A 15,052-nucleotide genomic window follows, 5' to 3' on the forward strand; every position below is an offset into this window, starting at 1 on the left:
GTCCATATGTAATCCACGAATGAAACATCCACAAACAAGGGCTCCGATCCTGGGGGGACTAGACCCCCAAAAAACCCATGTGTGCCCCCTCAATATATTTGTAAATTTACAATATTTGGCATAATTTGAATGCAATTTGACTTAAAATCCTCATATATGCTTTCTGCATCTGAATGCACCCCCCCAAAATATAGAGAAATCGGCGCCCTTGTCCACGGACCTACATTGTCTGGATAAAAAATGGACGTCTTATGCCTATTGCGGATTTTACGGAAAACAACATTCCAGTTGTTAGTGGTAGCACATGCGCAGAGTGCCCTACGGCGTGAGATGTACAATACTTTGTACAATTTGCCTGGCGGGCTGAAATGTTGATGAGATACAGGAATTGTGAAATAGGTATGGTTTGAGTGTTTTTTCGTTATTGTTCTTGTCCATCATTTATACGTGTAGATTGTGTATCATTCGTAACGTCATATGGAGATTTGATCATTTATGAACTAACTAAATTCATGAAGGAACAGTTCAGGACGTTGATATTTACGTCCTATTATGTCGAATGTTAATCGCTCCATGCGGGCAACGGTGGCTGTGGTAGAGCGTTCATCTCTGGTGCATGGGGTCCCTGGTTCAATCTCAACTTGCGCCAAGTTAACTTTGTGGTGGACAAATACTGTGTGCGTGGGTTTTCTCGGGGTACTCTCGTTTCCTCCCAGTTTCTATATGCCAAATTTTCATTCATTTCTCATAATCACCGTCTCCTTTAACCTCACCGGCATAACCATGTGCCGTAAAATAAAGATTTCATTTCAAGCACTTCATGTCATTTCCAATCTTACATTTGAGTGTATTATTATAGGCTGGGGTATCATAGATGGGCTCATCCAAATTGTTGGTAATTTATATATTACTGAAATCGGATGGGGAAGGGTGTAGTAACATTGACTGTCTCATATAGGTTAGTAGGCAGATTGGTTCCTTTTGTACCAAAACTCAATGCTTGATTCACGTAGTATTGCCGAGCAGCAATATAGCGAGTGAAGGTGGGTTAGAGCCCCGCAGGTACATTATTTTCTATATTTATTACAATTAAATGGAGAAGCGGGTCAGTGTCTACACCTGTGCCACTCGGATGTGGTTGTTTCGTTTTACTACGTGAAATATTCCAGGAAGGATATATAACTGCTTGCTCCATTATTACCTTATTGACATCAGGTTAGGTTAGACCTAGTTTTTTTTTTCAGGGTATAGTGAGTGATCTTGAACATTTTTCACTTTTAGTTATCGTAGAACCTTTATTACCGGAGTGTAATGTTACCCTTGTACTCTTTTAATTTTATGTGCTAGGTTCGGAACCTTCTCATTATGATGAAACATTTACTCGGCACTTGACGTGATAAATGGATTTTAGACCTAGCTGTCTGTATGTTGGATAATACATAGTACAAGGGCAAATGCTAATTGTTTTGCAGGGTTAAGTTTCAAAGTTGCTCGTCGTTTCTAGCAAAACTATGAAAGTTTACTGGGAAAAAATGCATAGTTTACTAATTTGTGTGCTTGGTAATATTTGAGGAGAGCAAAAGTTGTGTCTCTTTATTTTATATAGAAGTGATTACAAAAGTGGAACTATTTCGTAAACTGAGAGAACTACTTGGCGCTTACCGCATGGTTGCATTGTGGGAAAATAACGACCATTTGTATAGTCAACACAAAACATGGCTGCATGTTTATAGTTATTAAGCGTAATGATTTCCGAGAACAATGGAACTCTGCGGGGCTACTAAACCGCTTTCGCTCACTCAGCAATACTGTGTGAATTAAGTATTAAACTTTTTTGTGCACAAATTAAACATAACTTTCTTACAAGGCTGTCTATATTCTTTATTATAAATTAACGAGAAATGTTACAGTTTCAGAAGTATATCACTTCCTTCTTCAGACTACTACTCCAACTGAAATCATAGATAACGTAACATAATTTGTTATCTCTACCAATCAAGAATCTAATTTGTGTTTAAGATGGACACAAGGCCTTTTTATAAAAATAACTTTTTTGTATAGTACTACTATCTACTACCACTTATAGCGGTTTTTTATTACCCTTTGGGTCAAAAATCAGGCGGACGGCCAACCTTGAAATAAATCCTGATTGGTAGAGGTCTAGCTTTTCAACGACATACTGCAAAAGAGACGATTGTACATAAGATTTTGTTTTGAGGCTAACTGCTGTATCGCCGGACCAATTAAAAAAATACCAGATGAATTGGAGAATTTATTTTGGTTTGTGAGGAAGAGTGAGTGACAGTCAGATGGGGGAATAGTTGAAGTTAAAAATACTTCTTATTCTTCTTTTTGAAGTTGTAAGCAGCACTATATGTAGAGGCGGAAGGGACTGTTTGGCATAGAGGTACACTTGCTATGATTTATGAGAAAGGTAGTGTGGAAATGGTGCGTAAATAACAATGGGCCTTACGCAGGCTCGTTGTGACGCGTGATTAGTGTCACACTAAAGAGTTCGACTAACATGTTTCCTGCAGTAGTAAGTCTTTGATATCACGCTAGTCACACGTCAAAAGGACTCTGCATAAGGCCCAAGATTGTTAGGTAAGAGTGCATTTTTTGCAGAACAAGTGATTTTTGGTATCCTTTAGTTTCTCTCCTAATATAGCAAATATAAGATCTCCAATGTTGCCTATTTCACAGAAAAGGGAGCGCGGTGGCTCGTTGGTAGAGAGTTCACCTCCGGTGCTTGGGGTTCCTGGTTCGATCCTAGCTCGCGCCGTGTGGACTTTGTGGTGGACAAACACCGTGCTTGTGGGTTTTCTCGGGGTTCTCCCGTTTCCTCCCACTTTCTTCATTCCACCATTTTTATTCCTTTCTCATAATCACCGTCTACTTTAGCCTAACCGGCATAGCCGTGGGACGTAAACCTCAAAGGTTTCATTTCATTTTCCTATTTCACAGAAAGATGCTGAGCGAGCGAAGGGGTTTAGAAACCTCGCCCGGCTCGTTTAGGAATGGTTCCAATGAATCTTCTGCCCAAAGTGCACTTGTATCGATTCTTACATATCGCGTTTGAGTTTTATCCGGTCATAGAAAAATAAGGAGTGTCAGTTGTTGAAATTGAATGAAAGGCATGGTCTACTAAACAGGTCAAGTCGTTTGTAATCTTTTAATGTTCTTTCAGTTTGTGTACTTCATATTCAGTAACATTATATTTTTTTACACAGTTTAACTACGTTTTTGTGATTTATATCGTAGGGTGATTCTTATTCGTTAATATTTGTGCTGGAATTGATCATTTACACATATTTCTATTTTACGGTACTTTTGTTTTATTGACCTGTGTGCCCAGCTTCGGTTTCAATAAGATATAAGTTCGGATGTAATCGTGATTTGCCGTACTAAAGCTGGGATGAATGCAAATGAATGCTTAGGTTTATAGAATTTTAACAACGGCAGAAACACGACGACAACTAAATACTGTTCCTTTTTTTCGGTTTTTGTTAGTCCGACGATACAGCAGTAATGCCTTATTTTGTGCCGATTAATGATAGGCACGCATACAAGTAGACACACATGCATACGTAGCACACATATAGCACAAAGCAAAGGGGAGGTTCTAGAACATAGATTAGTAGCTAGGTTGGTTTCATTCTGTACCAAAATTTAATATTTAATTTACATAGTATTGTCGAGCATGCCTCAGCGAGTGAAGGCGGTTTAGAGCCCCCTAGGGCACGTTACTTTCTGTCTTTATTACAGCTAAATGAAAAGGGGACCTTGCCTTGCCTAGAGCAAACGCCAGATAGTGTCGAGCCTTGTAGTCGAGCGTGCTAGCTAGCGGGTTAGTAATAAAAATTGCTTTTGGCGTAGGTTCAATTCCGGTCCAAGGGAAGTTTTCTATTGTTTTAAATTTAAATAATTTTCATTAAAATAAGATTGAAACAATACTCATATTCCCTTGTATGTAATATATAATGCATAAATTGTGTTTTTTTTCACTATCTACCTAGAAATTTCTGATAGCCCTTATAAACAATTACGTTATAAACCAACAGAAGAGTAAGAAGTGGGGTCCTCGCCAGGCGAGGGCTTGTAGATGGTAGTTGGGAGATAGATAGGTGGGAAGACTTTGCACACACAACTTTATTGCTAAAAACAGAGATTTACTTAAGCTGAGAGGAATAGTTGAGCGAGCAAAGGGGGTTAGAAGCCCTGCAGGGCTTATTTTGTTCCACCTTGACCCCCATGATAATACGTCACACTCGGGTGGTGCAAGTTCGATGTAAATTTAACCTCATTTGCTCCCTTATGACCAACATAAAACAGTTGGCTAAGGTAGCGCGTGAAAAAAAAATATGCTGTGGGGAATGCTATTAAAATTGTGCCCCTTGTACTTAAAGTTGAGGCGTGGGTGGGTGGGTGCACACTTATCACTCTTCAGCTCAAAGTAAAATATTGCTCTAGAACATGACTTTCTTTTTAGTCTAGTCTAACTACAAAGACTAAGCTTCTTTGTTATTAATTTTAGCAGGCTTCCCAGAGAGCTGGAAGACCTGGAAATGTCAGGGAATTTTGCATACTAATGACATTAATTAAAAAAAAAATGCCCATTAAAATGGTGCGAAATCTGTCATGTGTTATTCTAAGCAAAATTTGTACTAACCAAAGCGTAAGCAAAAGGAAGATGCATAATGTTCTTGAGTAACTCCATAACAAGAATATAGTTGTAGCTGCCAAAGCTGAAAAAGTAGAACATCAATTTCCAAATTATCTGTTTCAGCAATAAAAGAGAAGAAGGAATTTGAAGCATTTAATGTATACACAGATAGATTAAATGTTTTATTGCAGTCTACTTGATAATAGGGAATTCGTTGATTTCTGGAATATAATTATGTTACTTGTCTTTTCCCATGGAAATATTTCCTTTGAGAAAGATTCTCCGTTTAACAATGACATGCTGATGGAATGTATGCTAGGGTAACCAGACGTACTGATTTTCGCATTACAGTACTGTATTTTAAAGAGCTGTCCTGTGTGTTACGAAGACGGCTAGAAAATGGAGAAATGTCCTTGTTTTTTTAAATGTCCTGCGAAATGTCTTGAATTACAGTTAACTTATTTGCATGGGGCCGCGGTGGCTCAGTGGTAGAGCGTTCACCTCTGGTGCTTGGGGTCCAGGGTTCAAAGCCTGCTCCCGCCACGTGAACTTTGTGGTGGACAAACACCGTGTGCGTGGGTTTTCTCGGGGTTCTCCCGTTTCCTCCCACTTTCTTCATTCCACCATTTCATTCATTTCTCATAATCACCATCTCCTTTAGCCTAACCGGCATAAGCGTGGGACGTAAAACTTAAAGATTTCATTTCATTTTTTAACTTAATTGCAATATTTTAATGTTTCATTCTTTATTCACAACAATTTGAATTATATGCATGTTTTCCTGAATGATGAACCGCTGTGTTTTATAACGCTCCTCAAAAGATTAGGAAAGGAGAACAATCTACAAACCATTGTTTTACAGTACATTGTTTTTACTGAGAAAGGCTTGTTGAGATATTGGTAAGGTAGGAAAGGTTTCTACTTCAAGTTACGACAGGAATTTTAACAAGATATGTAGAAATTCCCTCGTGCCGGTCTAAATTTTCCGTCCTTTCTTAAAATAATCCCACACTCTGTAATTCAATTTTAAAAAATCTATAGCCCTACACGAAGTTTCACTGTACATTCCTAAAAGTAAATCATTTTGTCATTTATCAAAGCATTTGGAGTTGTATTGAATTCTTTCAATACCTATGTTCAGTGATTTTGTTTGTAACGAAGATGAATGATTAACTTAAACCTAACGTTAAATGAAATAAGGACATGCGTACTGCCGACAAAGTAAATTATCATCTACTATTATATTTGTGTCCTACTTTTTGTTTGTCAGTCTTGTCACCCTATGTATGCATGAAGAATCTTTGGTGAGTTTACGAGTTGTTCATGATACTATACAATGTACTGGACGGCCCCTTGGTATTTATATAGACAAAACTGCTTCAGTATGTATGTGGATCATATGGACGTTAGGAAGAAACCACGCAAATTAAAGGGACGAAAACCACATCAAACGAATTAAAGAAAATGGAAAATAAGCGCATAGCTGATCATATTACCATTTAAAAAAAAATGGAAGCAAACTTCTCCATTCTTCCATTGAATGCAAGATTTGGAATATGAAATTGAGACCTTGAAATCATCTCCAAGGTGAACTGTGGAAAGTAAGGAAACATGCACTGGTAATTTGTTTAGTGTAAAGTTCCATAACAGAAATTATTTATGTGGGACTGCAATCATAAGTATGTTACTGTAATTTTATTGTAATGATTGAGATACCGGTATATCAAAGATTTAAATCTTGTTACTTGTGCATTTACAAAAAGAAAAAAGTGAATGGAAGGCAGTGGGTGGATGTTGTGGAGAGCTTTCCGTTCATTCTTTTTTGGAGTAAGGAATTGTCTGGAAAATAATAGATCTTGCTTCGAAAACTTGCAATTGTCAGGGAAAATCGATTTGAAAGATTCCTGGCAACACTGCTTTAGTTATTCTAACATAACCTAATCTGAGCTAACTTAGAGTGAATAATCTAAAACAGTGTAAAGTACTGTAAAGAAAAGAAATGAACGTTAAACATATTGATTTTCTGTGTTTGAACTTTAATAACACATGTGCAAGTGTAACTGAAATCCTACTCCTCGTCTGCTAAAACACTGCTTTGCATTCATTTTAATTTTCTATAATGTTTCCTTGTTTAAGAAATAGTTCAGAAAGTAACATAATATTAAATTTTAAAAAAAAAAAGCTTTTTTTTTTTTTTTTTTTAAGTTGGCAGTTTTATTTTCTGGAGGATGGAAGGGATGGATGTTGGTTCCGCTGGAACAACCTTGGATACAATTAACGCAAATGGACTGATATTTGCGGAAAAGTCGACATGGAATTCACACGGTTTTTGAGTCTTTGGCTTTTAAGTTCATTTCAGCTTAATTTAGTTGGTCTAAACCAATTAATATTTCTGAAGAAAGAATAAAAAAAAAAAAAAAAAAATACATCTGGCTTAAACCAGCCAACCCTGCAAAAATAGTTTCATCGGTGCCCGTTTAATCACACCAAGTTTACTAGATTAGTACACAGAGAACGTGATATCCACTAATTAAGCTTATATCACAAAGACGTCTGCATTGAAGCAACATTGTATGCGTGTTAATTCCCATTTATAGTTTTAAACTTTTAAAGTATAGCCTTGGAAAGTAGTGTTATCTAAATATTTATCTTTCAATGGAGGTTTCAGTTCATTATTCATAGTTATTCAAAGTTGTTACATTATTACTACTGAAGCTAATCTCTTATTTGCGGAACTAATCAGCAAAAATATTTTGTTCACCTGCAGTTAAGGAGCAGATTTAGAATAATAGTTTGAAAGCTTTTTTTCGTAAGAATACTTTATTTTATTTTTAGAAATCCTGAAGTTATTTTCAGGGTAGGGAGGCTTGAAGTTTATGGCCACAGGAATCTCTTAATAATTACTTTGGTTTTTGGAGGGGTTATCCCAGAATTTTAAGAAGCTTCAGCATCGTGATCTAGGTTGAGAGTAAAGATATATATATGTATGTAGTACTCTATGGATGAACTTTTCTGAATCTATATGAGTTTGAAGTGTAAACGACGCTTATTATTTAATTTGTAAATTTATCCGATTTGCTGTCATTTTAAAGATGAACGTTTGATTTTAATTGTTTCAACTTTGTATAAATATAGCAGCAATTACCAATCAGATACGTTCAATGCCCATATTTTAACATCTTAAAATTTACATAGGGGCAAAGAGCTCATTCGTGGGGTATTGTTTTATTTGTTTCATGTTTTGTACGATCTTTACCTGCAACATAAATCACAATGGTGGCCAATGGCGGATTTACAGAGGGGTCTTTCGAGTTGAAACCTCTTTAAAATACTGGAATTTAAACGAAGTACAAAGTAAGTGTTAGTGATTTCATACTCTTGGAGCCTCCCTCCCCAAAAGTCATGGTTGGCAAACACCTTGTTTTTTATTGAAAAAAAAAACTGTTTTTTTGGTTTAAATAATTTGTTCTATGTATTTATATCACATATGGGTAGAAGTAAGTTTGTTTCGCCTTATTATTATGCAAACACCAGGTTATGCTAGAAGGAGTCACATGAGCTTAAAGCGGAATCCAAACCACTTCTCGGCTTACATCCGAGAAAAATTGTCCTCCATTTGGACTCGAAACCGGGACTAATTGGCCACAAATGCGATACGTCTGCCGACTCACTCACGAAGGACTTCTGATTTAAAAAGAAAAAAACTTTGTGCTGATCTTTACATACTTGTTAATATAGTTGTCAAAAGTACTTTAAGAAGAACAAAAAGACAAATAGTTGCCCAAGTGAAGCCATTATACAGAATTATATATGGACAATTTCAAAATACTGCAGAGTACAGAAGAACTAATTTCGTCCAAGTTAGTTCACTACGACTTTTGTTAGTCCAAGTTAGAAATACAACGATTTAATTTGCATATCAGTAAGAAAAGTGAATAAAGATACGAATTGCTTGAGTCCACAATAGCTCTGACCCTTTTTATACATAAATAGATACCAAAGATATTTTGATTTCAATAAATGCCTTTCGTGGGGTTTTGTATGACACCCCTCCTCGCAAAAAAGTACATTTCGATGCATTTTATCAATAGTAAATATTATCAAAACGAAACAATATTTAGAATTTTTCCTTGATTGCAATTTCATAACAATAATAATAAACTATAAAAAATCACAAAAGAAACATTCATAAACTTATGAAGAAAAAAAAAGTTGCTTTTGTAGTACAATCTCTTTGTGTAATGAATGGAGAATTTAGGTCTGAATATGATACGAATAATATACGGGAATGAAACGTGATAACCCACAAATGTGTGCTCATCAAGATTTGACGAACACTAACACTTTTGAGAACGTTTTTCGTTTTTTGGTTTAAACCAGTTGTTTTAAACCATGGTTTAAACCAGCCAACCCTGCCAAAAAGAATTTCGGAGTTTCTTTTTTAAAAAAACGAAGTATTTTAAGAAAAACCTTCCAAACTATTATTCTACATTCACCACTGAATTGCAGGTCTCCAGTATGTTTCCTGATGTAACAAGTAAAAGATAATCATCGCTATTATTAATGTAACTTAACGACTTTGATCGAATGTTTGTTTAAAAAAAAAAAAAAAAAAAAAAACTTTTTCGGAAAGTATTTTTAACATGTGTGGAGACATGGGAATACCTTTGAATTTTTCTGAAGGCATGACCCATTCGAATACTATTACCAAATTAAGAACACTTGTAAAGGAGTTATTTGAAGAGCATGGAGAAAAGTTCACAATGATTATAGTTCTCCTTGTCTTCCTAAAGTGTAACGTGTCTTAACTGGAACTTAATATGAAAGAAATTCGTACGGCCCGAGCTGTTCTTTTAGTTTCTTTATGAATTTATAGAAATCTGTAATAAATCTAAGATATTACTTTCCTTTTTATACTTTAGGCAACTTAGGATTAGTAGGGAAGATCCCTAAGATAAGCGTCAAAAAGTATTCTAGCGTTCCATATAGAACTTTCTACAGAAGAATTAGGTAAAACGTAAACAGTACGTTAAGTCTAATCGAAGAAAAAGAGTATGTTCCATGTGTGATTGGGTCATCTTCGGCTTGTGAAATGTCAAATGTCACAGTTGCATCATCTCCTTCGGAAGAAGAATAATGTTTATCTGATAATCAGGTTGAAATTGTAAATATGAATGAAGAAATTTCTTCAGAAAGTACTTCTAATTCATATTGGGAACACAATTGTTCGTTGACGATGGGAGTGATGGTAGTAATTCAGAGACAGATAGGAAAATTGAATTTCAAACGGAATTAAGAAAATCGTCAATTCAGAATAACATTAAGCATGGAGCATTAAATAGCCTGCTATCCTTGTTAGGCACCGTGCTCGGGGTTCTCGCGTTTCCTCCAACTTTCTTCATTCCACCATTTCATTCATTTCTCATCATCTTCGTCTCCTTTAGCCTAACTGGCATAGCCGTGGGACGTAAAATTTAAATATTTCATTTCATTTTTATCCTTGTTAGGAAATCATGACTGCTTTTCCTCTTTACCATGCGATGCAGGAACGTTATCGGACCACGAGAGGTGGAAATAGAAAAAAATAAGAATTATATATATATAGTGAGTGTGTTGTTAAAGTAGTTTCGGCAATTTCACATCGTCATCCTAGGTTGTTACCAGTTTAAAAACGATGCATAGGTATTTCCTTCACAAATGGTTGAAAAGCAGTAAAACAAAAAAAAAAAAAAAAAGTTCATTTCTACTTTTTAGTGTAGTGACATATGTTTTAATGCTCTTCTTGTTTTTTTTTTTTCCTATTACCGCTTTTTAACAATTTGTGAATCCAGTGCTTATGCGTTTACTCTAAACTAGTAACAACCGAGGATAGCAATGTAAAATCGTCGAAAATACTTTCGTTTATTTTCTTCATTACATGTGCGTTGAGCTATTATTTTGTCGGTTTATATATCATCACAGTCCACTCTGACTTGGATTACAAACACGGTTCTTCTACGTCTTTGGAAGTCTCCCCTATTGTGGGAGTTTAATTCTAACACTGGGGAGACACTCGCTTAAAATAGTGGACAGGATGCAGGAAAGCCTTCGTTTCGCGTGGTTGTGGCTTAAGATCTGTCGGTAGTCCATTTGAAAGAAGTTGTTTGGATACAACTTTACCAAAAATTACTTTCTTTAGAAGTTTGTATGTTCTTTTAGGACGATTATCACGGTTCAACTTCGAACACTAACAGTCACATATATGATATTAAACCCTAAGTGTACAAAGAACTTGAAATCAAAAATTTTATGCATAAATGTGGTACTATAAATTATCATTTTATTTTTCCACCCGTGCTCACATATGTAGTTTCTTCTAAATTGACAATCGCCCAACACTGTTACTTCATTTCCATCTGCAGCTCAATTTTTAAAGGTGGGGGCCGCGGTGGCTCAGTGGTAGAGCGTTCACCTCTGGTGCTTGGGGTCCCGGGTTCAATCCCAGCCCCCGCCAAGTGAACTTTGTGGTGGGCAAACACCGTGTGCGTGGGTTTTCTCGGGGTTTCCCGTTTCCTCCCACTTTCTTCATTCCACCATTTCATTCATTACTCATCATCACCGTCTCCTTGAGCTTAACCGTCATAACCGTGGGACGTAAAACTCAAAGATTTCATTTCATATTTTCAATTTTTAAAGGTGTTTAATTTTTTCCTTCCGTGGTATTAAATTCGAGCATCGTAACTTTTAATGAGTCCTTTCTTTTAAATTTTGAGTAGATATATTTTTGGGAGAAGGGTAGCAATTTTGATCTAAAGGATGTATCCAAAAGTCATTTTCTACGCTTGGGACGTGATTCTAGGTCAAAATTGGACAAAAATTTGGCATTTTTTGCACTGGCGCCTCCTTTGACTCGAAGAAAACTGGTTTTTATTTGTGAATTTTACACTAATTTGTCTCAGCACAGAAGGAAATAGGTATGAGATATTGGAAAGTTAGATAGGAGGTATACGTTAGGTAACATCACGGTTTGTCTTGACAGGTTAGAATTACGAAAACGCCTGTAAATAAAGAGGTCTCAGAGTTTTTTTTTTTTTTTTTTTTCTTTCTTGTTGATCTCCAGAAGTTCGCGTCAAGCGTTCTAAACAACCTTTTGATTCAACCTGTGTAAATAAAACTTACGTTTTCGGAAAATAAAATAAGCTTGAGTGTATAAGTATTAAAAATATTCTACTATAGCTTTTTAATTAAGAGTAGTGTTACGGAATAACGGTATCTGTATATATAAGTGTTTTGTATATAAAAATCGAAAGTTACATCAATTTTCATATTTTTAATTCTATTTTGAATTTCCTTATTTAATACAGACAGCTATGACAAGGCTTGTAGCAAACTGAAAGATGCTGAGTAACCCTCAGATCTGAGTACAGACGATGAAGGACGTTTACCTAAACGAAAGGAACAAAGGTCTTTAACACCAGAAATTAGCAGTGATACTTCGGAAGACGAAGTGAACTCTATGATCGAAATGCTACCTACACCACTATATGAGGTGGCAATTAACTATATTAGGAAGCAAGATGTAGGCTGTGTGCCTTACTTCTGCTGAAGATAGGGAACAGAATGAGTATCTCATTTAAATGAGTTATATTAGGCAAGCTTCAATAACACTTTCATGTGATACATTGCGTTGAACGCACATTGCATTTATTTAGGCATATTCATTGGTCAGGAAATGTAAAAGGAGCTGAACTGAATTTGATGGATTTAATTCGCCACTTTATTGTGTTAGAAACTATCAGAAGTTCCATGGTTCGAGTAGATTTTAATCCCGTTTTAGTTTTCAACTTAGTTAAATCTATTATTATAACATAGAGCTCAAGAAAAAACGAAAAAGTTCTGTGCATAATTTTGTTTCGTGAGGATCCATGCGAATGAAAATATTAGTTTTATATAATTTGTAGTACTTTCCAAATTGTATAGAGTTACAGGAGTGCAAGTGTAGGTATACTTTTTAGACTGGAAGTTTATTAGCTCTTAGAAGTATTTCGACGGTCCAATGCAGCAACCTCGTAAATCAACAATAGAGGATTAGGGGAAAATATCCCTTCAGTATTAGCTGCCGCCTCTGTACACAAGGCGAGATCAGATTTTATTTTTTTTTATTTTTATTTATTTTTATTTATTTATTTATTTATTTTTTTTACATTACGGAAAAGAAATAAAACTGCTATACGACAATGGTAGAATGAAATGCTGTGGCTCATATCTTGCTAAAACCTTATAATTAAGTTATATGTTTTTGCTCACACATGATAAAGCTAAAAATGCAAAAAATCGATTTCGCCAAAAGGCAACATATCTGCTTATGCCTTCTTTGTGTAGAATAGTGCAATAATGTATTTATAATTACAACCATGTGTTTGAGATAGTGAAATTCTGTTTGGACAATTATTTGTTTTGAAACGGAAGTTGTGTGCTATCTTTATGCATTCAAATCAAGCTTTTCATTAAAATTTGAAACTTGTAAAAAGTATAAAAATTTCGATCTCGATCTATTTCGACATTCGATCGATGTTCGAATCTCGAATCTGTCCTGTTGGAGACCTGTTAAAGTTTTCTTTAGTTTTCCAATAGATAAAGGGATAATGATTCTGCAAAGACTCATTAATTTCTTAGTTCTCAATATTTTCGTAATATCATTTCAGTTTTCAAATTTTTTTTATTAGTCGAAAGCTCTTTCAGGTCAACCGAACAAGCAGCAGTAGGGAACAAGAGTACAAAAAAGAAGAAAAAAGCTCCCGATTATCCGGGAAATTGGGTGGCAAAGGCACCGCAAATAATGAAAATAACGGACAACCCGTAAAAAGGGCTAAAAATGACGGACAATACTTGTTCGTAAAATAAAAATTCTTCTAGCATAAAAAGCTTATTGCATTGTACTTAAAACGTAATAAAAAAAATGTGCAAATATGTATACAGAACACTAAGAATATTTGTACTGGTACAGGTATTGTTCTGTACAACCTAAAGCAATGAACGAAAGGATGTATATTTACAGTGAAGCCAAGTTACGATATCGTTGTGTGCTTATGCTACTGAGGCTTACCTGGGCTCAGAGGCACATCGCACACTAAACGCTCTTTTCCAGAAGAGGTTTCCATACCTACAAATCTAGAACGTATTCTCATGTTTATTCTACTAGGGAGATTATTTGAGTAAATAAAAGGTACACAAATTTCGTGGAGGAAAATGTGAGCAAAAGGAAACATCCATTAATAGCAAAGGTAGTGTGTGAGGCTCAATGCGAGTACGTTTGTTTTTAAAATGAATCTAATTTGGGATCTAGTTTCTGGGAAAATTTTGATTAGTGTCGGACTGAAAACAACACTTAGCCTAAAAACAGACATTCAGACGGGAGAGCAGAGTTATAGGCATTTGTAAAGAAACTGCAACAGATTCAGATGTATGTCAATAAATGATTACTACTTACGGACTCGAAGTTTTCCATTCCAGTTTGTCGTAATTGACACCAACACTCACACAAACACTTCACTACTAACACAGTTTGTAGAAGTTGTTCCGTGGCACTTGTTTAGTCCATAAAGAAGAATGGAAAGTCCTCTAATTCATTGGACATCAAAATTGCTAGAAGATCAGTCCTGTGCGGTGACCAATAAGGAGTCGGGTTCTCAGCATCGTAGTCGGCTAGCAATCGTCTCTTCTCTTCTCTTCTGTGAGGGCGATATTTTCGGCGACGAGGGTATCTTCTAAGTGCTCTGAAGGACCCAAAGGTTTATAAAACAGTCTTTTGCATATTGGATATCTTCTTCCTCATATTAATTTGTTTTTCTGTGATGAAGTAAAGCAAATAGGATGAGCTCGCACACAGAGTTTTAGAGGCAAAAAGCTTAATATTACAAATCCTATTTGTAACTTCGTATGGTGTTCTTCGAGCGATGAAGCGTCCATACCTCAGCAAATAGCGATGGGAAAGCTCTCCTCAATGCGTTTCTATCTTAGGTTTGCAGTTTCGTTGAATTTTTTTTTCAATTTTCTGCTCTGTCTGCATGTCTGTTTCCCGGCTAATGCTGAAGGTCGATTGAATGAAGTAAGAAAAGTAATCTTTTCTATGCAATGAAAATTAATTTGGAATAGTTGCGTTTTTCCCCGATTATTTCCTTTTTACTCGTTCTTGTTTATTTTTACTTTATTTCTATAAATTATAAATTAGATGAGTTTTACGATATTGTAAGCTAATTTATAGTCTGTTAAACAATCCCATTCTATGTGATTCGTACAGCAGTTTTATATACTTTTTTCCGTTTTTCCGCGAGAAGCCAGCGTATAATCGGGAGTATGCTGTAGTTTATTGAAGAATGCTGTTGCTATTTGCTCTGCATTCACTTTTTC

At 35.6% G+C, this 15,052-nt stretch overlaps 1 long non-coding RNA gene across 4 annotated transcripts in view; it reads left to right on the forward strand.

Annotated features, from left to right (window-relative positions):
- Positions 1–255: 255 nt before the first annotated feature.
- The window catches only part of LOC145673774 (uncharacterized), a 42,799-nt gene continuing 28,002 nt past the window's right edge, over positions 256–15,052 (forward strand). For 2 of the 4 annotated variants that reach the window (XR_014128803.1, XR_014128805.1), the window contains exon 1: positions 272–399. This is a non-coding gene — a long non-coding RNA (uncharacterized LOC145673774). Of the gene's footprint in view, positions 400–15,052 lie in introns of all 4 variants that reach the window. The other 2 variants (XR_014128806.1, XR_014128804.1) reach the window with 2 other exon arrangements.

This window comes from Thermobia domestica, chromosome 17 (assembly GCF_964235325.1).
Source record: "Thermobia domestica chromosome 17, izTheDome1.hap1.1, whole genome shotgun sequence".
Lineage (NCBI taxonomy): Eukaryota > Metazoa > Arthropoda > Insecta > Zygentoma > Lepismatidae > Thermobia > Thermobia domestica.